Source organism: Pan troglodytes, chromosome 5 (genome assembly GCF_028858775.2).
Source record: "Pan troglodytes isolate AG18354 chromosome 5, NHGRI_mPanTro3-v2.0_pri, whole genome shotgun sequence".
Lineage (NCBI taxonomy): Eukaryota > Metazoa > Chordata > Mammalia > Primates > Hominidae > Pan > Pan troglodytes.
Window position 1 is genome coordinate 47407347 of NC_072403.2, and position 24126 is coordinate 47431472.

Genomic DNA, 24126 nt, shown 5'->3' on the forward strand with positions numbered 1-24126 from the left:
TGGCTAATTTTTGTATTTTTAGTAGAGATGGGGTTTCACCATGTTGGCCAGGCTGGTCTCAAACTCCTAACCTCAGGTGATCTGCCTGCCTTGGCCTCCAAAAGTGCTGGGATTACAGGCGTGAGTCACCGCGCCCAGCCCTGAGTTTTGGATAGAGGTAGAACAGAGAGGTGGGGACTCCTTCTCTGCGAAGTTTGGACCTGTTGGCTTCTGGGATCCCTTCCAGCTTTGAGATTTGGGGATTTACCTCCATTCCTTGCCAGGCTTCACAGTCCATCAAGATCTACCCATACAACAGATTTTTTCCAATCCTTCACAGAAATTTGCCTGACCCCTGTGTCCTTTGGCTTCAGTCATGTGATGGGCCAGCACATCTGAGAGATGCATCCATGCTACATTTGGAGTGGTCACAGATTAACACATTAGTCCTTCCAGGTAACCCAGATGCAGGTTTACAGGGTCTTGGATCTGTCAACTTAAAGGTAAAAGGAACAGTGGAACTTCTAGCACAGGGGAGGGACCGAGGACAGATATGTTTGGGAAAACATGCCTGAGAAGTTCATCAAATAGTGCCTAGTACCCTCCAAATCCTTCTTACAATAAGATTAACTTTAGCTAAGATCACAAACCAGAGCTCAAAGATCTTAAGGGCTGGAGTGCCTACCTTGGCCCCTCTTCATGAGCCAGGTGAAGTTCCAGGGGATCTCTGGACACCTTCTCCTTGCCCTGTAGATGCCTTGCCAAGGAGAACCCGCTCGCCTGGCAGCTGTAAGCCAGCACTTTTCTTTTCAAAGCCTCTGAGTCTCCTTTCCCTCCTCCTCCTTCCTTCCCGCCTCCCCCCTCAACACCCAAAAAAGGAGGATGCCCCTTCTGTTGAGTACACAGCCTACAATTTTGCTGTCAAATCTCAGCCAGGAGGTCAGTGTTGTGACTGACTGTGTAAGGATCGCTCCCTTAAGGGTAATTACACTAAATTCCCCTCTGAAGGACAGCTCTCTCTGGATAGAATACAAGAAAACTCCGCATCCCCCATTCACGGAAACTCATGATTTCTGTGGCTGTCACTGGTACTCTGGCAGCGAGACACTTCGAGGTTCTCCAACCACTCGGAGGTGAGTATGAAGGCGGTGGCCGTGGCAGGACCCAGGCCATGGAGGTGGGTGGCCAAGCGGCAAGATTAGGGTCGTGGGGTCCAGAGGACCCCTCTGGGGAGCTGGGGTCCTGGGTGGCCAAGCAGGAACTGGGCCACAGACAGGAGCATCTCCACCTGAGCTGGCCACGCCCTGAACAGGGAATGCAATGTCTCTCCACTGACATTCACCCCGGGAGAACAACCCTACACATGCACTCATTCCTTTGTTTAACACGTTGCCTTAGAGCACTCATCACCTGCCCTGCACTGTACTAGGCACTAAAGGGGGACCCGCGATAGGGCAGCAGCCCCCTCTGCAAAGAGCTGGAGCACTCGTTGGCAAAACAAAGCACTTACATGTGAAAGGTGAATAAATATCCAATCCTCCTCCATCCCCTGCATCATCCCCAGACCCTATCAGAGGGGCAACACGCTGACCCTTGTCCCCACCTGCCCTGAAGGAGGCTGGCAGCTAGACCTTTCAGGTCTGGCAGCCACACTTCCACTCTCCCCACCCTGGGGAGACCCTGGCAAGAGTTGGGGAGTCACTCACCCACAACAAACAGTTAAAAGGAAGAAAGCAGGTCTGGCGATATCAATGCACTTTGATAACAATAAACTCTGCTTTTAATTTATGCTAATGTGTAGGGCTGTGGTGACAGTAAGAACTAAATTACAGAGTGGCTTTCGAGCTGGTAATTATCCCTCCATTTTTCGCTGCTCTGGAAGATGGACACACAATTATGCTCTCTTGCTGTATATTAATACAGATTCTTGACATCTTCAGCAGACCTGGAGCTGTCATCGAGCTTTTTGTCTCCTTTAATTGAAAATTAATGGTTACTAGGTTGCCACGGAAACAGAGGCCACGGACGCCAATGGCGCTCACGTCTCACCGCGGGACTGGCGGCGTCAGGAGTCCGGAATGACCTTGAAAGTTAAAAGAAAAAAAAAAACTTAAAAAAGAAGGGGAGAGGAGGGGAGAGGAGGAGAGGAGGGGAGAGGGGACAGGAGGGTGGGGGGGTGTTCATGTCAGAACTGAGAGAGAGACAGAGAAAGAGGAGAAGGAAAGGAGTGAAAAGGGGGAAGAGGGAGAGAAAAGAGAGGAAAAGAAGAGATTAAAAATTGAAAAGAAGAGAAGAAATTCCAGGAGGTTGGGAGTGTGGATGCTGGTGAGGGGAAATTAAGTTTGGAAGTTTTACCTCTCAGCTTTTGCCTCTTACCTCTCATGCTCTTGCTCACTTTCTCTCTCTCTCTCTCCATCTCTCTCTCCCTTTCTCTCTTTTTTAAAGACCCACTGAAACACTGGGACCTGGGTCTCCACTTCAAAATCCATGATTCTACAAATCTGTTTCAGTCAGAACGACAGCATCTGCTGAGAGCCCCCATGAGGAAGGGACAAAGGCTCCTTTGGTGCCATGAGAGGTGGCAGGCAGAGCAGGGGCAGGGGTGAGGTGTGCCACGTGGGCACTTCTCAGGAGCCAAGCGGGCTGTGCTGTCAAAAGTGGGGGCCACGGAGGAGGCCACTGCATGGGGAGCTGGGAGCTGCCGCAACATTGTCCAGCAGACACGGGCAGGTGAGAGGGCTCTGTCTGCTGGGCCTTCAGCTTGAAAACACAACAAAAGAACTCAAGAGTCAGAGATGAGGGCGGGGGGGTAGGGGATGAGGGGGGAGGGTCCAGGCAAGGTTCAGTTTGCCTGGGAAGATAAGAGATACAGGAGGGCCATTCAGTGAGCCTCTGGGATGGCCAGTGGCTCTGTGCTTGGGAAGGTGTTTTCCTAGGAGAAGTTAGCAGGTCCAGCATAGAGGCACTGGGGACCCCTGAGTGTTCTAGCAGGAGAGGTGGGCTCTTTCCTCATCAGTCCACCTTCCCAATTCCTCAGCCCAGGGCACATGCTCTAGAAAAGCAACTCAATTCAACCATTATTGGATGCCTACAGTGAACCAGCAGCCAAGCTAGACTTTGGGGTCACAACAAACCAGACACAGATCCTGCCTAGAAAGGCTCAAAATCGAAGCTGGGAGTAGACAGACATGAATAGACAATTGGAAAGTTAGCGACCCCCTCGAAGATTTCTCTGCAAGGATGTTCACCTCAGTATTATTTATAATAGCAAAAATCTAGAAATGGATGGATGACCAACAGGTGATAACTGATAAAATGATATGCCTTATGCCCAAAGACAGAGCACTATACAGTCATTTTAAATTATGTTGGAGAAGAATATGTAATGACCTGGGGGAAAAGTTATCAATATTTTATTTAATAAAAATATTAGTTGACAAAATGGTGATGTATTCATGATTCCATGATCTTGTTTCTAAACTTTTAAAGACGTGTACATTAAACATGTAACAAAAAGTTACATATATGTGTATGTAAATGTGTGAGTGCGTGTGAGTGTATATTTGTGAATATGTGTGTGTGAATGTGTGTGTCCATGTGAGTGTGTGTAAATGTGTGTATGAGAGTCAGCTTAAAAAAAACTAGGAGATACACTAAAGTCGTACCATGGTTATCTCTGGGTGGGAAGATTATGGCTGATCTTTATTTCCTTTTTTATGCTTTTCTGTATTTTCCTTTTTTTTTTTTTTTTTGAGATGGAGTCTCACTCTGTCACCTAGGCTGGAGTGCAGCAGCTGGATCTTGGCTCACTGCAACCTCTGCCGCCCAGGTTCAAGCGATTCTCCTGCTCAGCCTCCCGAGTAGCTGGGATTACAGGCACCTGCCACCGCGCCTGGCTAATTTTTATAGCTTTAGCAAAGACGGGGTTTCACCATCTTGGCCAGGCTAGTTTTGAACTCCTGACCTCATGATCCACGCGCCTCAGCCTCCCAAAGTGCTGGGATTACAGGCATGAGCCACTATGCCTGGCCTGTATTTTCCATTTTTTAAACAATAAATATACATAACTTCTATTAACAGAACAAAAAGAAAAGAAAAGGTGTTTTTAAAATTCTAGAACCAGGCCCCTAGAGATAAAATCCCCAATAAGGTGCTCCTCACACACTTCTGCAGGGACTGGGCCTCCTTGCCTAAGGCTTTCCCTCAGAAATCAGACCCAGCAGAGCTTTTCCCCAGTTACCAGAACCCCAGAACCCCATCCTAGGTTCTCATTCCCCTCCCCCCACAACACTCTCCCCATCCCCAGCCTGCTGGCCAGGGTGTCCAGAGATAGGGACACCCAAGCAGGGCTGCAGGGTGGGCCAGGGGAGCAGGCCCTGCAGCCTGGGATGTGGATGCCAGGAACTCCTTCTCTTTGGTTCCCAGGTGGACCTTTAAGGTAGCACCACTGCCTTCAGCATCATATTTGGACTCACATGCAGGCCACCAGCTATCGAGGGCTAGGAAAGGGTCTCTCATTCATTGGGGCCCCAGTAACTGGCTGGACCTCAGCAACTCTTTGCTAAGCTGAATGTCAACAGTGGATAGTTATGGAGTAACTGCTCATCATTACAACTCTTAAGGTACATATTACTATCTCATTTCACAGACCTGGCAGCTAAGGTCCAGAGAGGCTAATTGACTGGCTCCAAGGCACATAGATGATCAGTCACAGAGCTGGAACCCAACCCCAGGGATGATCTGCCTCCAGGTTTGTACTCTCTGTGCCTGTTTCTTCCCTTGCCAGGTCCAGAAAACCCAGGTACAAGTGGAGTCTCCCTGAATGGCTAGGGTTTCTAGAATAGACTCCATTCTGGGAAGGTCACCATGAAAAACTGCATCTTTTCATGGTCTTGGCACCCCTGGCTTGCCCTTGGCAGGGCTGGAAGAGTTACCCCTAGTTAAAGTGGGAACTTTGGAGAAAGCCTGGCTGGGATGGGGGCTTCTAGAAAATTCATCCTCTCTGCCTCTCACCAGATACATCCTTAACTCACTCACCTGGCAAATGGGAGCTCTATTCCATACCCCTAATTCACTTCTCTACCCCTGCCCAGTCTCAGCTTCCTAAATCAGATTTCCACACCCCTCCCCCAAGGAAGCTTTCAGCCAAGTCACTTCAAATTGCCACACTTATTCCTGTACTCTGCCTCAATAATAAATAAAGCTACCCTATGGCGTATGTCTTCTGTCCTCCATGGCAGGCCCTATGCCAAGCACTTCGCACGTGTCCACTCCCTCTATCTTCCTGACAAGTTTATAAGGAGGTGCTATGATTTTATCCCACTGAGGCATAGAAAGTTAGCCAGCTTGCCCAATGTGACATAGCAAATCAGTGGCAGAGCCAAAAGGTGACCCCTTGCAGTCTGAAACCAGAAGCCACGTTCTTCACTACCACACCAATGGCAATGCAAGGATATGAGGTTTCACTGGAATTGTGGTGCACTGGATGACCTGGAAATCAGTAGCCCATTTGGCTGGACTCTTGTGACATGTCAATGATGAGGCAGGTTGGGGTAATGGTCTTTCCCCAGAACAGGGGATCTTGCATGTGTAGACAGGTGGAAATAGGCTCACCTCCTCTCTGGAGGTAGACTGCATCTGCTTCATTGAGCTGGGAGCCTCTCAGGGCAAGGTCAATTGTGTTCTCACTGGTCCTGCCACCCACACTCAGGACATGAGGGAGGGTTCCGGGGTGGGGGTCGGGGGGCGACTGGCTGCTCCACTGGCTGGTGGACCAGCTATAGGGACAGGTATAGGGGAAGGGTCCCAGGTAAGGGCCATCTGTGCCTCTGCCCCATCCCTGGCTGAGCCCCAAGACCCAGAGGAGGCCTGACTTTCTCTTCCCTCCACCTCCCTCCACCCCCATACCAGCCCTTCTCCACCTCCCCCCTGTCCTTCCCTCCACCTCCCCACCTCACCCCTGCCCACTTCTCTCCCCGCCCACTTTCCCAGAGCCAGAACAAACAAGAAGACAAACCCAGCCGCAGCGGCAGCGGTGGCAGCGAGGGGAGCAGGGAACTTGCCTTCATTTCCCCGGCTTCCCTGATCCCGACCTTAATCCCCGCTCAGCATCCTGTCAGCCGGGTTGTTCTCAAGCTGACATTGCTGCAGGCGCCTTCTCGGCAGCCTTTCCTCAGATCTGCCTCCTCCGGGGACTTCTAAAGAGGAGCCTGAGGTTTCTCTGTTACAGCCTGCTTCACTTGCTGCCCTCAAGCAAAGCCTGGGCTCCCAGGGGGCCGTAGGGAGCGGGGGCTGAGCGGGGGCAGTGCCAGGCCTGACGTTTGGGAAGAAGAGAGGAGGATGGAGGTGGCTGGACCCCAGAGGCTTCCACAGTGGGGGTCAGGCCTGGAGCAGGAGCCCAACCAGTGCTGTGGGTCTGCTCAAAGCAGGGAGGGACTTGCTCAGGTGTGCAGACCTAAGAAACTCAGGGGAAACTGAGGCTGGAGCCCAGAGAATTCAGGCTGGCGCTAGTTCTGGCTGTAGAGGAAGCCAAGTGGTCTGCAAGTTTCTGAGCCTGCAGGGAGATCACAGCTCAGAGTCGGTTTGGAGAGAGGGGCAGCTGGAGCCTGCACTGTGTGTGAAAGAAAACACAGACATACACATTCATCAGTGGACGTGCTGAACACCTGCTGGGTCCTGGGAGCCAGACGGGAAAAGCAGCCTGGTGAGAGGGACGCGGGTGAGCTCCGCAACAGACAGACCCCAGTCCCCGCTCTGCCGTGGGGTCGCTGTGTGGCCTCAGACCAGTCACTTGGCTTTTCTGAAGCCCATTTTTCTCATCTATAAGGTGTGTGGTGGGTAGGGGGAGGTCATCAGGGAAAGCATCCTTGCAGGATCAATGTGAAGTTTAGAGTCAGCATGTGCAGAGCACCTGGGGTTGAGGATGATTTTTACCATTCATGTCACTGTCCACAGGGACATTAGTCTGGAGCTTTGTCTGGGTTTTCACAAGTGGAACTCTGTGTGGAGGGGAGTCGCATGAGGGCACGCGTGTGTGCAAGTAAGCAAGTGAGTGTCCATGTGGGAGTCTGGGCAGGACTCCCATGAAGCTGCCACACATCTGAAATCAGGCTCAGCCCACAGCCTGAACAAACATCTGGGACCATAGGTCTGGCCAGCTCTGCCGTCCCCATACCCCCACCCTCCAGTTGTGATACACCCATTCTGCCAAGGGGATAGGGATGTAAGAGGCTCCTGGAAGCCCAGGAAAGGTGCTCCTTAAGCTCCCCCACCTCTTTCAGCCCCCTCTCCGGGGACTCCCTCAGAGCCATAAGTGCTCCAGGGACTGAATTGGAAGGGAGTACCTGAGACCCCAGGTGCTCAGCTTCTTGGGAGAGAGCTCAGGGTGCAAGCTGGGTGGGCTGTATGAGAGTCTATAGGGTCCCAAAGGCAGAGGGGTTGAGTGAGTGGCAGAGAGGGTGCCTCTCCATCCACCTCTCCATTCCAGAGTGGGAGGGAGGGAGTCCTGGAGAGGGGGCTATAAAGCAGGATCTGGATTCAGTCCCTCTACCTCCCTAATAGGGCCTCTCCCTGGATCAGTAAAAAAACAAAAGCACCAGCTCTTCCTGTTGCCAGGGTTGATGTAGCCGGGTGGCCTTAGGCAAGTGACTAAACCTCTCTGACCCTTGCTGTCCTCATCAGTAAAATGGGAATAGTATTGCCTGTCGGTGTTGCGGTGCAGTAAAAAACAAAGCAGTACATGCAAAGCACAATGCCTGGCATGTGGTAGATGCTCCAAGGTGTGCACAACATCCCAGCTGACACACAGTTTTGACTCGGGCTGTGGCGGGTATGTCTGTATGAGCATTACTTGGTAATAAGAAATAGAATGTTGACAGCGTTTTAGGTTCCAAAAATGGATATGAATGTCAAAAAGTCAAAGCAGCCAGGTAAAAATGTCGTGTAACAGCCAGGCATGGTGGCATGCACCTGTAGTCCCAGCTACTCGGAAGGCTGAGGCAGGAGAATCGCTTGAGCCCAGGAATTCGAGGCTGCAGTGGGCTATGATTTGATTGTGCCACTGCACTCCAGCCTGGGCCACATAGCAAGACCCTGTCTCTGAAAAACAAAAGCACAAAGCAAAACGAAAAGCATCATGTAACAGCTTGGCACATATAGGTATTGGTAAATTATATTTTCCTTCCTCTCTTCCTCCCTCCCTTCCTTCGGACCAAATAAATTTTATCATTCTCTAACCAAATCATTCTCACTCTTTGGGGGAAGTCAAATTCCCTCCTGACCTAACCATGATGCTTGCATCTCATCTTTATGCGTTGGGCAGGGGGGTTGCCTCCAGGGCCCACATAGGGCACTGTTGTCTCCCAGTCTTTGGGAAACCACCAGTCCAAGAACTCTCAGGAACTTGCTAACCATGCTGATTCCTGCCCCCCACCCCCCCGACCTGCTGAATCAACGCCAGGAAAGGAGCCTGGGGATCCGCATTTAATAAGCTCCCCTGTGAATCTGACACCCACTAAATTTGAAAACCGCCTCCTTAGCACTTTTTCTCTTTTGCCCTTGGCCCATATGTGCTCTTGTTTGTCACACCGTGTTTAAAGTCCTTGTCTTGGGAAGGTGGCTGCTTCACCCCCCAGCCAGGAGATTCCTGTGGGATGCTCCCTGCAAGAACCCCGAGGTCACTGGGCAGGATTCTGCCCTGCACCTTAATCCCATGGCACCTGTATATATTCATCCCCCACAGTCTGCAGGAGTTGGGGGCTTCTGGGCCCATTTTCCATAGTGGATGCTATATTCCTCAAAGGTCAGAACCTCTGGGTCCCCCCAGCAGGTGGCCTGGGATACAACCAGGGCTCCATGTCAAACAAAGACATTGTCTCCCTGCCCTGGCATTCAAAAAGACAGGCTCAGGTGGGGGCAGGTGCCTTTCCAGCTTCCCAAGAGCTTCCCTGCACTGGGGGTTGGGGAGCAGGGCAGCCTTCTGCTGCTTCTTCCTTCCCTGGCTTGTCACCCAAAGGAGGCTCACCTTAATGTTTAGGAAAGGGTGGAGAAGGGGACACTTCTCAGACCTCTGATGACTCACCATTCCCCAAATTCCAACCCCCACACCCTTATAACTACTCCCATCACCTTAGAATGAGTGAGGGCAACCAGAACTTTACCAAGGGAGGCATCCTTGGGAGGAGGAGGCAGTGGGGTGTGTGAGGCTCTTCTGGACTCAGAGGCCTGAGTGTGAAGTTCTGGCTCCTCATCAGCCAGTTGCACAGACCATGGCAAGCCCTCCTCCAGTTCTCTCACCTGGGAAGCAGCCATTAAAAGTTGTGAGGCCTCAGAGAGACCACGGGGATGAAAGTGCTAAGTGAACATGAGGTATGGATCTTTTTTTTTCTTATTTTATAGAATTAATCCTTTTGCATCTTCCCCCAACAACAGGTGCAGGCTACCTAGGAAGACCCTGTCCAACTGCCTCCTTTCTGGGAGTCCAGCCTCAAGCTGTCTGGCTCTTAAAACAAGCCCATCTGTCTGGGAGGTTTCAGAGGCAGCTGGGAGGGGCCCCCAACCACCCCAGCCCATTCCAAATAGGTGGAGTGGGAGAACCTGGTTCTGAGGCAGCCTCTAGCCATGATGCCCACCCCGGGGATGTCAGGGGAGGCGAGGAGAGGAGGCACCAGGGGAAGAGGACTCTGGGAGCCAGATTCCGAAACTCCTATGGGCGTGAGATCAGAAACCCAAACCCTGCCCCCCACCTCCCCACCCCTTAAGCCACCGTCCGGAAAAAATAAACTATTTCCTGCAACCAGCTCCGAAACAAAGTCTGTGAATGCACAGTGACACATGTTACATAAATAGAAGCCACAGAGGGGAAAAGCCTGTTTTCTCTTTCATTATTTATCACTCTCTAACCATCTCCAGCTGGGTGAGTAAACAGGCACATTGGCCCATAATGAGGAACAGACTGCTGCCGTGGGGCTGCCGGAGGGGCGCGTGTGTGAGCATGAGAGTGTGTGGATGTTTCTGTCTGTCTGTCCCTGAGAGGGAAGCGTGGGAGCCTGAAAAGGCAGGCTTGTGGGGGCACCAGATTCCAGAGGACAAGGGGGGAGCCATCTGGTGCCCCCGCTGGAGTGGGACAGAGCCAGTCTGTTGCCTCCTTGCCATGAGGGTTGGTGCAGGAACTGGTGAGCTGGGCGGAGGAGTCAGAGGGGAGAGACTGTGTGGGTGGGAGAGGATGTGAGATGTATGAGCCAAGTGCGAGGCTGCAAATGTGCCGGGTCTCTAAGCATGACCTCCACAGGGTGGCCTCTGGGAGTGAGGCGGGGACAGGAGGGTGTGCGAAGGGGTGTGACTGTAGGGGGTGTGTAGGGCTGTAAGACTGGGAAACTAAAGGAGTGTGTATGTGATGACCTCGCCATGTGTGTGTATGCGTGCATGTGGGGGGACCATGGGAGTGTCTGATCCTGCAAGTGTATATGGGAGTGTGTGATTTTTGTGACTATGGGAATGTGTGTTTTATATCTGTGTCACTATGGCAGTATGGCCTATGTATGTGAGATTTTATGGCTGTAGGTGGTATTTTGGGTTGAATTGTGCTCCTCCCCAAAAAAGATATATTGAAGTCCTAACCCCAGAACCTCCGAATATGATTTTATTTGGAACCAGTATCATTGCAGATGTAATCAGTTAGGATGAGTCCCTACTGGAATAGAGTGGCCCTCATGCATTATGACTAGTGTCCTTATAAGATGTCCATGTGAAGACACAGAGACAGATGGAGGCAGAGGCTGGAGTGATGCACCTCCAAACCGAAGAATACCTGGGGCTACCAGAAGCCAGCAAAGGCAAGGAAAGGCCCTTCCCCACAAGTCTCAGAAGGAATCTTGCTTTTGGACTTCTGGCCTCCAAAACTGATACAATAAATTCCTGTTGTTTTAAGCTACCCAGTGTGTGATACTTTGTTGTGGCAGTCCCAGGAAACTAATAGAGGTATGTATGAACATGTTGTGCATATGAATATGTTGTGCAAGCTTGAGAGTGCATGAAAAAATGTGAGAAGCCAGCTGGACGCGGTGGCTCACACCTGTAATCCTAGCACTTTGGGAGGCCAAGGCGGGCAGATCACCTGAGGTCAGGAGTTCGAGACTAGCCTGGCCAACATGGTGAAACCCCGTCTGTACTAAAAAAGTACAAAAATTAGCTGGGTGTGGTGGTGCATGGTTGTAATCCCAGCTACTTGGGAGGCTGAGGCAGGAGAATCACCAGAACCAGGGAGGCAGAGGTTGCAGTGAGCTGAGATCGTGCCACTGCACTCCAGCCTGGGTGACAGAGCCAGACTCCATCTCAAAAAAAAAAAAAAAAGTGAGAAACCACGAGACTGTGCATGTATGTGAGTATGAGATGGTGGTAGTGAAGATGGAGGTGACTATGGGAGTGTGAAAACGTGTGTGAGACAGGGAATGTGTGAAGTGTCTGTGTATTTGTATGTACCAGAACACACATGCTCAGTACCCACAAATCATCATCCTGGAAAGGAACTCAGCATCTGTCCTTCACATCTGATTGCCTCCACCCACCCTCCCTGACCTTGGGCAGCCCTACCTGAGGCAAGGTAAGCCTGGAGGAGGGCTGCCCACAGCCTGCCCACAGGACACAGGATGCAGGCTTGCTCCTCAGGAACCCAGATGAGGCCAGGCATTGAAGGCTGCAGGCAGTGAGGTAGAGGGTCAAAATCTTTGTTTGTGGGGCTGGGCATTATTGTCTGAAGTCTGATTTCTATTTTTTTGTTTGTTTTTTGAGACAGAGTCTTGCTCTGTTGCCCACGCTGAAATGCAGTGGTGAGATCTTGGTTCACGACAACCTCCGCCTCCTGAGCTCAAGAGATTTTCCTACCTCAGCCTCCTGAGTATCTGGGACTATAAGCGCACGCCATCATGCCTGGCTAATTACTGTATTTTTTGTAGAGAAGGGGTCTCATGGCCAGACATGGTGGCTCACACCTGTAATCCCAGCACTCTGGGAAGCTGAAGCGGGCAGATCACCTGCGGTAAGGAGTTCAAGACCAGCCTGGCCAACATGAAACATCTATCTCTACAAAACACCTGTCTCTACAAAAATACAAAAATTAGCCGGGCATGATGGTGGGTGCCTGTAATCCCAGCTACTTGGAAGGCTGAGGAAGGAGAATCGCTTGAGCCTAGGAGGTAGAGGTTGCAGTGAGCCATGACCGCGCCATTGCACTCCAGCCTGGGCAACACAGAGAGACTCCATCTCAAAAAAAAAAAAAAAAAAGAGAAGGGGTCTCGTTATGTTGCCCAGGCTGGTCTCAACCAATCCTCCTGCCTTGGCCTCCCAAAGTGCTGGGATTACAGGTGTGAGCCACCACGCCCAGCCCTGATTTCTTTCTAGCTGCTACGCTGGTATCCCCAGTCCTGCATAGGGAGACAGGCCTATGCTCAGAGAACCTTGAAGCCACACTGGGTTCCTAGGCACCATGCTGACCAGCCCCATTCCTGGAGACCACTGGATGTCACAGAGCCAGCTGGAAACTTAGCCTTCCAGACCATGTTCAGACCAGCCTGTCCCTCTGCAGGCTCAGCCTGTCTTCCAACCAGGAGACACCATAATTGTTCAATTACTCAACAAAGCACATGTTCCAAGGCCCATGTCTTAGCATCCTCAAAGGTGTCCCAGAGAGGCTTTGCTATGAAACTTCAGACAAGCCACTTCTCTCTGAGCCTCAGTCTCCTCTCTGAAGAGTGTACAACCATCCTTACCCTGCCTACCCTCATGGAATTGTTGTCAAGATTAAGGAGCTCAATGGACATGAACTTGCCTTATAAAGAAATGCCTTATAAGATGCCTCCCACAGACCTATGGGGTCAGTATCATCTCCAGCATCAGCTTCCCACTGTCTCTTCCCTTAGCTCTGTAATGCTTTGATTTAATTCAGGAGTCTGCAAACTGTGGCTCACAGACAAAATCCTGCCTGGTTTTGTATGCTCTGTTAGCTAAGTGGTTTTCACAGATGAACATTGGTGGTCGCTTTGATAATAGGGAGCGTTAACTTTGAACCCCAACCAAGCAAAATGTTATCCCCTTTCCCCAAATTTCATTCTTCTTATTAGTAGACCTGTAGTACAAAAAAAAGTTCTCAATTATTATTGTCATTCTAATTTCATCAATAAAAGTTTTGTGGAAATTTGTTTTCTCTCTTGTTATGTAAATCCCTGCATCATATTCTCAATTTTGCCTCATAGCCTGTAGAGGTTAAAATACAGCAAAATTTGCTGGTCTTTGCCTCCACTGCCCAACTCTGCCCTGGTCACACAAAAACAGCCACAGATGATACATAAGCAAATGAGTATGACTGTGATCCAATACAACTTTATTTCCAGAAACAAGTGGTAAGCAGGATTTGGCCATAATCCACCAACCCCTGAAGTAGAACACTGTAAGCCCTTGGCCATTTTGATGGGTTTGGAGAAGGGCAAGTCAATCCCTAGTCAAGTCCAAATAAGCTAAGTGTTGGCTTGAACAATTCACTGGACTGAAGTGGGCTGGATGTGAGTCTGAAGCTGATGGGACTCCCTCCAAGGACTCTAAGAATAAAGCCCACCCAGGAAAAGGCAGAGTTAAGCAATGGGAGCACCCAAGGGCATCATTTTAAGCCCCTGGATCACACATCATCTGCAGTGAGTCCTGCTCCCTTGACTTTCAGTTACAAGAGTCAGTCAATTTTCATTGTTATTTAAGCCCATTTGAAGTGGATTTTCTGATGTTTGCACTGATACAAGAACACAAAAGAAGAGTGTCTAATCCAGCCTGGGGCATTCAGGGAAGACTTCCAAGAAGAGGTGCCATCTGAGCTGGGTCTTAGTCAGCAGTGAAAGCATATGGGAGAAAAGATATTCCAAACAGAGGACACAGTCTGAGAGGAAGCCTAGCTACATGGAAGAGCATAGCACATGCCACAAGTCCCAGGTGGCAGAGCTGGGAGTGGCCAGGGATAGAACCAGAGGTTCAAGAAAGGATACTTGTACCCTGTGCACCCAACCAAGGTGCTTGAATTTTGAATGCATCTTAAGCAGGGCATGACAAGTTCAGGCTGGAATTGTATTTATTTAATTTTTATTAAAGATGGGGTTTTGCCATGTCGTCCAGGCTGGTCTTGAACTCCTGGCCTCAAGCAATCCATCTGCCTCAGCCTCCCAAAGTGCTGAGATTACAGGCATGAGCTACCACACCCAGCCTGGGCTGGCATGTTAGATAGAACTTTTTCACCACTGTGGAGGATGCACTGAAAGGAGGCTCCGGAAGAGGACAAGGCTGGAAGTGGGGAGGCCAGGTAGGAAGCTATTGGAATACTCCAGATGAGGGATGATGAAGGTCCTGCCCTGACCAATAGTAGGAGAAGTGGAGGTAAAGAGGAGGGAATGACTCTGAGAAATGCCTTGGAAGCCACAGGACTTGGTGACTGGATGTGAAGAGGAAGGGATAAGGAGAACCAAGGGATGATTCTAGTTTCTAGAGTGACTGGGTAGATTATGGTGCCACCAATGGGGAGAAAATGCAGAGGTGGAGCATGTTATGGATACAGAAGATGGCTTGGGCTGGGGACATGTTGAGTGTGCCATCCCTGGAGGCCCACAAACACGCGCATGGGATCCAAGTCCCACACAGGATAGTAGTGGGAGCCACCATCTCAAAAGTGGAAGGTAAAACCATGAGAGTAGATGGGCTTGTCCGAGAGCACAGATGACGAGGACAGAGTGGGGCAACGTCCAGTGCTTCAGACAGGACAGAGGGAGATGAGATGAGCCCACAAAGACTCATGAAAAGGAAAAGTTAAGCAGGAGAACAGACCGGCAGAGTGTGGCAGGCACTGGCGCCCTGCCCATCTCTCTCTGTGTTCGCCTCTAAAGGTAGAAGCCTGCTTACTGCCAACACCTGCTGTTTGCCTGAGGCTTTTTTCCTGGCCGTGGAAACACCCTTGGCTCCAGCCCAGAGCAGGCCGGAAGTGCTGGAGAGTGAATGCGCCTAGAAGGAGGACGCAGCCCACGATGAAGGGGAAGTTGGTGGATGAGTACCCTAAGGCCTGCGTCCGTGGGCTGGCTTGTGTGCGGTGTGTGTTACGCACGCTCAAGTCCTCAGTGGGACTGCACTCCTCTTGCTGACAGTGGGATAACACTCCCTTTATTGGCTGCCTTCCCTTCATTCTCCCTGCCCTGCTCCCCCACTGGTATTTCTGGGACCACCTCCCAAATAAACCACTTATGCTTGAATCACTGTCAGAGTCTGCTTCAGGGAGAACCTAAACTAAGACAAACGTGTCATGAAAACCAAACAAATAGAAAACATGAAGGTGTTCTCACCAGGTAACTTTTGTCTCCGGAGGGATCAGGTCTTTCCTGTCCCAAGGGGCCCACCTCCACTCTCATAAAAGAGGCCAATTTCTTGTCTGGTCCGAAGGTTCTCAGCAGGGGACTTTCCACATTCCCTGGCTGAGCAAACTCTAACATCAAGAAATCCTTTTGTAGTCCCAGCTACTCAGAGGCTAAGGCAGGAGGATCTCTTGAGCCCAGGAATTCAAGGCTGCAGCGAGCTATGGTCATGTCACTGCACTCTAGCCTGGGTGTCAAAGTGAGATCCTGACTCTAAAATAAGACAGAAAAAAATAAATCCTTTCCTGTCTCTCATCTCATTCCTTCTGTTTTTGCAGGAGCTGCTGTGTACTGCAAATGCTCAGAAAGATTCCTCAGCCCCGAGCCCGCCCTCGCCTTGTACCCCTGATTCAGTCCTCTTCTTTTCCAGCACTCCAGGTGGCTTTCACTTCTTTCTATTCATCATATCTCCAGCCCTGTAGGTGTTCTCTGCTTCTCTTTCTGCCTGCAATCCAGAGACTGGCTATGACTGCTTGCCAGTGTCCCACAGGGAGACGGGGGCTAGGTGGGCTGGAAATACTCCCAGTGTACCCCTGACCCACCCTGCTCCCCACCTCCTACCTCTCAAGGCAGGAGGCCAAGGGGAATTGCCTTGAACCAGTCTTCTTGAGAGGGAAAGGGCCCTCAAGAAGCCGTATACTAGAGCAATGAGGTGATCACTCTGGTGTGTAACAAGCCAGGGTATGAAGACAGGTGCTGTACTTACATAATTGTGGAACCGTGTATGAATTTCAACCTTTCTGAGCTTTAGTCTTGTCATTTATAGAATGAAGATAATAATAGTATCAACCTGATTTAGCCTGGGTTCCCACAGAAGCAGCCCCTGAGACACTATTCCATTGCAAATGGTTGATTTAGGAGGTGAAGGAAATACCAGTAGAAAAGTGGGGAAGTAAAGACAAGGAAAGGAGGCAACAAAGTATATGTTACCAAGCCAGCTACAGGATGGGCTCAGTCCCACAGAGGAAACCCTGGGAGTATGCATGGCACACATGACTCGGAGTTATCCCACAAGGGGAGTGAGGGAGTAGGGGTATTTATATACCAATTCCCATCAGTTATGGGTGGAGGGCTCCCCCAGGAAGTGTTAGTTCCCTGGCACTTCTGGTCTCCCACACAGTGGAAAAGTGGGCTCTAATTCCCAAAGGAAACCCTTAGGCTAGGAAAGTCAGGCACTAGTGATTGGAAGCCTTAGGGGTGAAAAGTCACAGTGCACCAGACAGGGCACCAACAAGTATGTGTTGCATCATCTTAGAGGACTGTTGGGAGGTGAAATGAGGTCATGTGTGGAGCGTGCTTAGCACAGTGTCTGATGCATGGGTGGTTCTTCTTTAAGCAAGACCCAGCTTCAGTTTGCCTTCAGCTGCCTGGCTCCAGGGACTTCCTGCTGCCTCACAACCTTAAGAGAGGTCCTGGGGGCTGGAGAGCCATGGCTCAAGAGCAGAGGGGACTGGAGGAGAGAAGACCCTAGGGCACATGGTGAAGACCAGAAAGAAGAGGGGGTGCAGGAGAACCAGGAAGGAGCTGGGGCCTGGGGCCCAGGCCTGGCATAGAATTACAAGGATGAGGAAGTGTGTGAGCCCCACTCCGTGGACCCAGCCAGATGCCACACACAATAAGGGATGTATAAAGACTCTCTTATCTTCCCTTATTTCTACTCTACGTTCATTGCCTCTGACATTTGGAGCACTGCTTTCTCTCCAAAAAAAAAAAAAAAAAAAAATAGGACTGTTGTGGGAATCAGAGATACATATTAAAAGTGCCTGGTGAACAGTTGTTGCTCAACAGGTGGCAGCTATTTTCAATGTGAGTCTACCTGGGCTTTAACTTCCCTCCTTCATATCCCACCTCACCCTCCAGTGCCAGCAGCTGAGACTCCAAGCCCCAGGTCTTCCAGGTTCCATGGGGAAGGAATGCATCCTCTGCTAAGAACAGAGTTCTGAAGGCATCCTAAGTCAACAAGCAGAAAGGGAGCCAGAGTAGAGATGAGAAGAATGGGGAGCACAGCCCTCTGAGAGAAGGGGATGGCTCTGAGGGAATGAGAGTCTTCCTTGTCCCATTTTCTACCCAGGTTTCCCCCTTGACCCTAGCTAGCTCTTTCCTTGCAATCACTGAAGACACAGTTATTACCTATGTCCTACAACATGCAGCTGATACCTGCAGGACACCAACTTGCCCTAAAGTGTTTGTTAGGCTATTTTTTGCTTTTTAAACTTTGCTCTAAAGTATCAAATCATAATCAAATCAATATGCATGTACTGTGCAGCTACCTTGCAAAAGAAATTAAGCTGGATGCAATGAGAAATCCCCAAATGACTGAAATTGTGGGTCCCTAAATTAAGGAGTTTATTATCTAGTTGGAGAAATAAGGCATAAAATGGCTAAACAGTTAACAACCAATAGGGTTTGTTAAAAGTTACTGGGAGCTTATTAAATAAGTTAGCTAACAACACATTATAACATCAATGACATAGGAGTGCTAAAGAGCACCTGGAAAGAGGCAGAAGTGGGCTGGGTTAATCAAGAAAGAATAACAGTAGCTATAGTCTATCCAATGCCTAAACTGAGAAGAATCCTACATGAGCCATACTTGTCCTCACGACCTCTCTGCCAGACTCTCATTTTTCTTCCCATCTTGCAGTTGAGTAAACTGAGGTTAAGCCCCTTGCTTCAGGATTTGGGGCTAGAAAAGTGACAGAATTGAGACTTAAATCCAAAAGTCTTCAAGTGGATGGAAAATGTGGGATAGCTCTTAAAAGATAAGGAAGGGCCGGACGAGGTGGCTTGCACCTGCAATCCCAGCACTTTGGGAGGCTGAGGCGGGAGAATTATTTGAGTCCAGGAGTTTGAGACGAACCTGCGCAACACAGAGACCCCTTCTCTACCCGGGCATGGTAGCTCACACCTGTGGTCACAGTTAATCGGAAGGCTGAAGTGGGAGGATCAGTTGAGCCCAGGAGGTTGATCACAGTGAGCTGCGATTGCACCTCTGCACTCCAGCCTGGGCAACAGGGCGGAAGCTCCGTGTCCAAAAAAAAAAAAAAGATGAGGAAGAACTAAATGAAGGAAAAAGGAATTCTTTTCTCTGTGCCCACTCCTGGGGCTTCTGCTACCCTCATGCATCCTCCACCACATCCCCACCCCCATGGGTGGGGTGCATGGGGGAGGGATAAGGCACTGGGTCGGCTCTCTTGGCCCCTCTCTGTGTGTCATGCTCTCTTCCTGCACAGAAATCCCTCCATGTAGGGATCTCATTTGACCTAAAGATGCTGTGTTCCAATTAGTGGAAAATTGCTCACTGCTTGTCAAGCTATCGCTTATTTCCTGATCTTTAATGACTGATTTTCCACCAATCAGCCCAAAGTCCCATGCCCACGACCTTTTGGACAAGGCCTGAGTCTCTGACTCCCTAAAAGTCCCAAAAGTAACTCCAAATACCTCCAAGGGCCCAGGCACCCGGTCAGCCTGGCACCTAGAAGGACAAGCCAGCCTCACCCCAGTCCTGGGGGCCCTCTCCTCCACAGCCCCTGGCACAGCTACCCACACTACCATGGTCATCTACTTGGGGCAATATGGTAAACTGATAAGCCTCCCCCAGAGGTAGGAGCCCTGCTTAAAACCGAGGAAGCCTAGAGAGTGCCTTGAAGGTTCCTGGCACGGTTCATTAAGATGTCAACCCCTAATGAAATATTTCTTTCTTTAAATCATCATTGATCTTGGGGAAGAGGAGCCTTTGTGGAAAAGGAAAAGGCTGTCCCTCTCCTATCCCTCCCTCACCTCCAATCGGCACAGATCCTAGGTCTTTCCCAGTCAGAAAGATTGGGAAGCAGGGAATGGAGGAACAGTGAGGAGATGGGAAAGGGAAAAGATTATGGAGTAGAAGAACCACAGGGGGGAAGGAGAGGCACAGTGGGGAGGGAGGTCACAGAAGGAAGCCTACTGCAGCAAGGAGATCATAATACCCAAATATCCACTACAATTGAACTGTCCCATCAGTGGGAGGCTGGGTAACAAAACAAGATGGGACACACTGATATGGTAGAATCCTCTCCAGCAGCCTCTTAAGTAAGTGACCTAGAGACACACACAACACATGCAACAAACATGTAGACATTCATCTCGGCAGCATGAAGTTCAGCAAAACGCAAGTAAAAACAAGGAGCAGGCTACCTTTCATTTAAAATTTTAATTGCTTGATACTTTACTATGCCCCAAAAGTGAATAAAAATAAATAACTCAAACAAAAGAAAATTTTGAGATACCCAAGCAATACCAAAGGAGTAAGAGTAGAAAACTTACTTGGGAAGGCCAACTTCAGGAAACCACAAGGGAAGGATGGAGAATGGGAAAGAAGGAGAGTCACGGAAAGGCCTATATTAGCAATGATTTTTACATGTTTCACTTTTAAGCATAAAATGTATAGCTCAATTAATGTTTACAAAGTGAACACATGCATGTAACCAACTCCCAAATTCAAAAAGACCCCCTTGTGCCCCTCCGTCACACCCCCACCTAAAACAGCCATGCTCCTGAGTTTTAATGCCATCAATTCCTTGGATTGGGTTTTGAATTTCCTATCAATGGAATCAAACTGTGTTTTCTTTCGTGTCTGGCTTTTATGCTCAACGTTGTATTTGTGAGATTCCTCCATGTTGTTGCTCGTGGCAATGGTTTGCTCATTCTCATTGCCAAGGACTAGCCCATGGATGACAAGACCGTGGTTTAGTCACCTATTCCATTGTTGACAGCTGTTGTGAATAGTGAGCACATGCGAATAGATGGCCTAGCATTCTGGTGTATGCCTTTTGGTGAACATATGTACATATGCATTTTTATTGGCATATACTTAGGAGTGGAGTGGAGTTACTGTATTATGCTGATAAAGTGGGTTTTATTTTTGTTTTTTGTTTTGTTTTTTGAGACAGAGTTTCGCTCTTGTTGCCCAGGCTAGAGTGCAATGGCACGATCTCAGCTCACTGCAACCTCCACCTCCCAGGTTCAAGCGATTCTCCTGCCTCAGCCTCCTGAGTAGCTGGGATTACAGGCATGTGCCACCACACCTGGCTAATTTTGTATTTTTAGTAGAGATGGGGTTTCTCCATGTTGGTCAGGCTGGTCTCAAACTCCTAACCTCAGGTAATCCACCCACCTGCCTCGGCCTCCCAAAGTGCTGGGATTACAGGCGTGAGCCACCACACCCGGCCTATGCTGATGAAGTTTTATTCCTCAATAACTAAAAATTAGTTTTTGGCCAGGTGTAGTGGCTCATGCCTGTAATCCCAGTACTTTGGGAGGCCAAGGCGGGCAGATCACTTGAGGTCAGGAGTTCGAGACCAGCCTGGCCAATATGGCAAAACCCCATCTCTACTAAAAATACAAAAATTAGCAGGGCATGGTGGCATGAGCCTGTAGTCCCAGCTACTCGGGAGGCTGAGGCAGGAGAATTGCTTCAACTCAGAAGGTGGAGGTTGCAGTGAGCCGAGATTGTGCCATTGTACTCCAGCCTGGACAACAGAGTGAGACTCTGTCTCAATAATAATAATAATAATAATAATAATAATAGAAACATAAACTGTCTGGGCTTAGGTTTGTTGGGACCATGGGAATGAAGCAAATGTTTCTAGATGTACACACCACTACCACCCCAACCTACTCCTGAGTATCAGGCCTGCTGCTAGGAACAAGCTCATCCATCAGCCCACTTCACCTCCACAATAGGGTGGCGGCTGACCTTGGGAAAGGGCGTCTGCTTCAAAGCAGGAGACCTGGGAGCAAGTCCTCGCCACACTACTTCCTAGCTATGTGAACTGAGCAAGTCATTTGACCTCTCTTAGCTTCACCTGGAGAAGAGTCACCATTGCTGGGGTGATAAGCTGAACAGCACGTTATTCGACTGCCTGGCAAGCATTTAATAAGTGGCAACTCATGATTTGCAGTTTTGTGAGGTCAGCATTCGTCATTTTAAGTGAGGACCCTGGAGCTCATCAAGGGGAAAATAAGTAATTATGGAAAGCATGTGAGGAACACATTACCAGGCTAGAAGTTTTGCCCATCCTCCCTCCCAAACACCCAAGGAGGCCTCCCAACCTCCCAATTGATGAGTGAGGTGATGAGTGAGTTAACTGAGACTCAAACATCATGTAACTTGCCTGGGTCACACACTGGTTAAGTGACAGAGGCTGAAGTTCAACCCAAGGCTGCCTGACTCTAGCCCCTGTGCTCTTAACTATGGCCCCCCTGGAGGGGCCAAGCCATGAGCCTTGGTTCCGGCCACCACCAAAGCACCTGCACCTGCCCTGAGTCCTGTGAAGGAACAAGGACAGAAAGAGGACCCTCCTGCCTGCTCCCGGTCACTCCCACTTTGGAGCCAAGGGCTACTCTTTTCAACCTTCTTAACGAAGCTCTTGCACCAGGAAGAAGGGCTTTGGACTGGCTTCTTTGATTTAGGGGCATTTGTTCTGTATCTTTCTTTGGGGAGGCTTTGTCTTCCTTGCTAAAATGCCCTTTAGGTGAAGACAAGACAGGGTCTTTTGATGCCTTGAGCCCCCACTGTAGCTCACAGGGAGCTGGGAACTGAACTGGCCTGGAGATGAGGGGTAAACTGAACTGAAAGTGAAGCATTTCCCAGGGCAATCCCTCTAGGCAAGTGAGCCCATGTGTAAGGTACAAGGGCTGCTGCAGGAAGGGGATGGGAAAAACATTCAGTGAACCAGCCAGAAAAGGGCTGGAGAAGCCCCTCGGAGGTCACCTCATTCAATACCCCCCTACAGAAATTCTCTCTTTTGTCTCCAAAGCCCCTAGTTCTCACCCCACCCTCAGCCTTTGCTGCAAGAAGGATAGGAAGAACTGAGGACATAGTCACTGGCCCAGCTGGTCTGACACAAGGACTTGCCACTCCAGGCTTGGCCTAGGGCTGTCCACACACCATGATTTCCACCAGAGCTGGGCCTCAACAGAAGGTAAATCAGATAGTACTACCAAGGGCTTTCTTTCTCCCAGAATATCCTTCCCCTCAGCTAACCCACAAGCAGGCAGTGTCGCTTCAGAGACCACCATGAGCTTCTTTCTTGTCCTCACTGAAGTGGCTCTAGTTGGAATCTGGCTCATCACTGACCAGCAGCTGTGTAAGCCCGGGCAAGTGACTTGATCTCTTTGTGCCTCAGTTTCCTCTTTTATAAAATGGAGATAATAAAAATATCTCCCTCCTGGGGTTACTGTTAAGATTAAATGGCTGGTGGGTGGTACGACTCAGATGTTAGCTGTTATTTTATTCTTATGGCTATGGTTATCTCAGTTGCCACACTGGAAAGGACACTGAGATATCCACATAAATGGCACTTAGAGTCTTCCCTGCACAATTTCACACCTAGAAATCTAAAACGCTCCAGTAGGACCTAAGTATGCCTGTCACACTTGCCCAACAGGGCAAATACATAAAATGGGGACATGTGCAGGTGTCACTAACATTGCAGAAAAGAGACAGAAGTGATGAAAAACAACCCAAGAGGGTGCCTCCTCTCTGAGGTCCCCTTTTCTTTCAAGGACCACTGGAAGGGCCAAGAAATCCCCTCCCCCCAGGCAACTAAGCATCAATCCTTGCAGCTCCGACCCCACACCTCAGGCTTCCAGCTCCCACTCCACAGGGGCTCACATACTATGCCAGCCTCTTGTCCACCTACCTGAGGATTTAGGGCCAGGAGAGGCTTCAAGAGCCATTGTCTTCTTGTCCTGATCCCACAACAGGATCCTCCCTTGGTCATGGGGACCCGGCATCACTGAGCTGGGTTGGGGTACTTCATGAGGACCCCTGAGGCCTCCTTCACTTCTCCCCACCCCCAACACATGCAGACAGATGGGAGATGTTTCCGGCGTGTGTGGGGCGGGGAGGGGGACGGGTATTGAGATTTCCACGGGACTCTGAGTGGTGCGTCTGCTACCAACACAGCCCTCCCCCTTGGGCCGTGGGCATTTCCTCACCCAGACCTCCCCCTCCCAACCCAAACACACCATCGCCGCCACCACCACAATCCCTCCAGTTCCCCAGGGCAAAAGCGATGTTCAGAGACGCGGGGTTTTGTTTACAATCTAATTTGTCCGGATAATTGCCTCAACTTTGCACTTCACTTTGCCCGCATGGCTCTGGCCTTGGGCCCCTTCTTCACTGGTTCGCAGAGCACTTTACGGGAAATTCCCTTTCCGCAGAGGGAGGCAGTGCGCGCCCGGGGGTGACCGTTCACAAAGCCCTGAAGGGGCCTCCCCACCCTCTACCCTCGGCTCAGGAAGCCCACCCTCAGCCCCCACGCAGTGGGGAGCAGGAGGGAGGCTAGACAGGGCCCGGGCCTGACACTGGCTCCGTCTCTGGGCCCCCGGCCACTCCCCGCGCCGAGCGCAGCCCGCCGGGAACCAGTGAACCGTGTGGGATCAGGACTTGGCCGTACCTCCAGACTCCAGGGGATGGCCGGGGTTTGCAAGCGCCCCATAGGATTAGTCCGAGGCCAGGGTGAATCCCTGGGGTCCCTCCACCTACCATCTTTTTCAGATCTGCCGCCCCACGTTCCCATTTTTCCTCCCCTAAAGTTTGGTGCACGTGGTCTTCTCTCGCTCTCAGCGGGCTGCCAGGCGGGGTGAAAGTTGCTGCACCTGCTTTAGGCGAATTATGGTAGCACTAGAAGTTGGTCTCCCCTCCCTCCGCCGCTTGCTCTCTCGCTCCCTCCTC

General features: G+C 50.3%; 1 long non-coding RNA gene across 1 annotated transcript; it reads right to left on the minus strand.

Moving 5' to 3' along the window:
* Positions 1-1731: 1731 nt before the first annotated feature.
* LOC107971493 (uncharacterized) lies at positions 1732-24079 on the minus strand. The gene is made up of 2 exons (XR_001714446.3): positions 23938-24079; positions 1732-2062 (listed from the first exon to the last, which is right to left on the minus strand). It is a non-coding gene; the product is annotated as an uncharacterized LOC107971493 (long non-coding RNA).
* Positions 24080-24126: the final 47 nt, after the last annotated feature.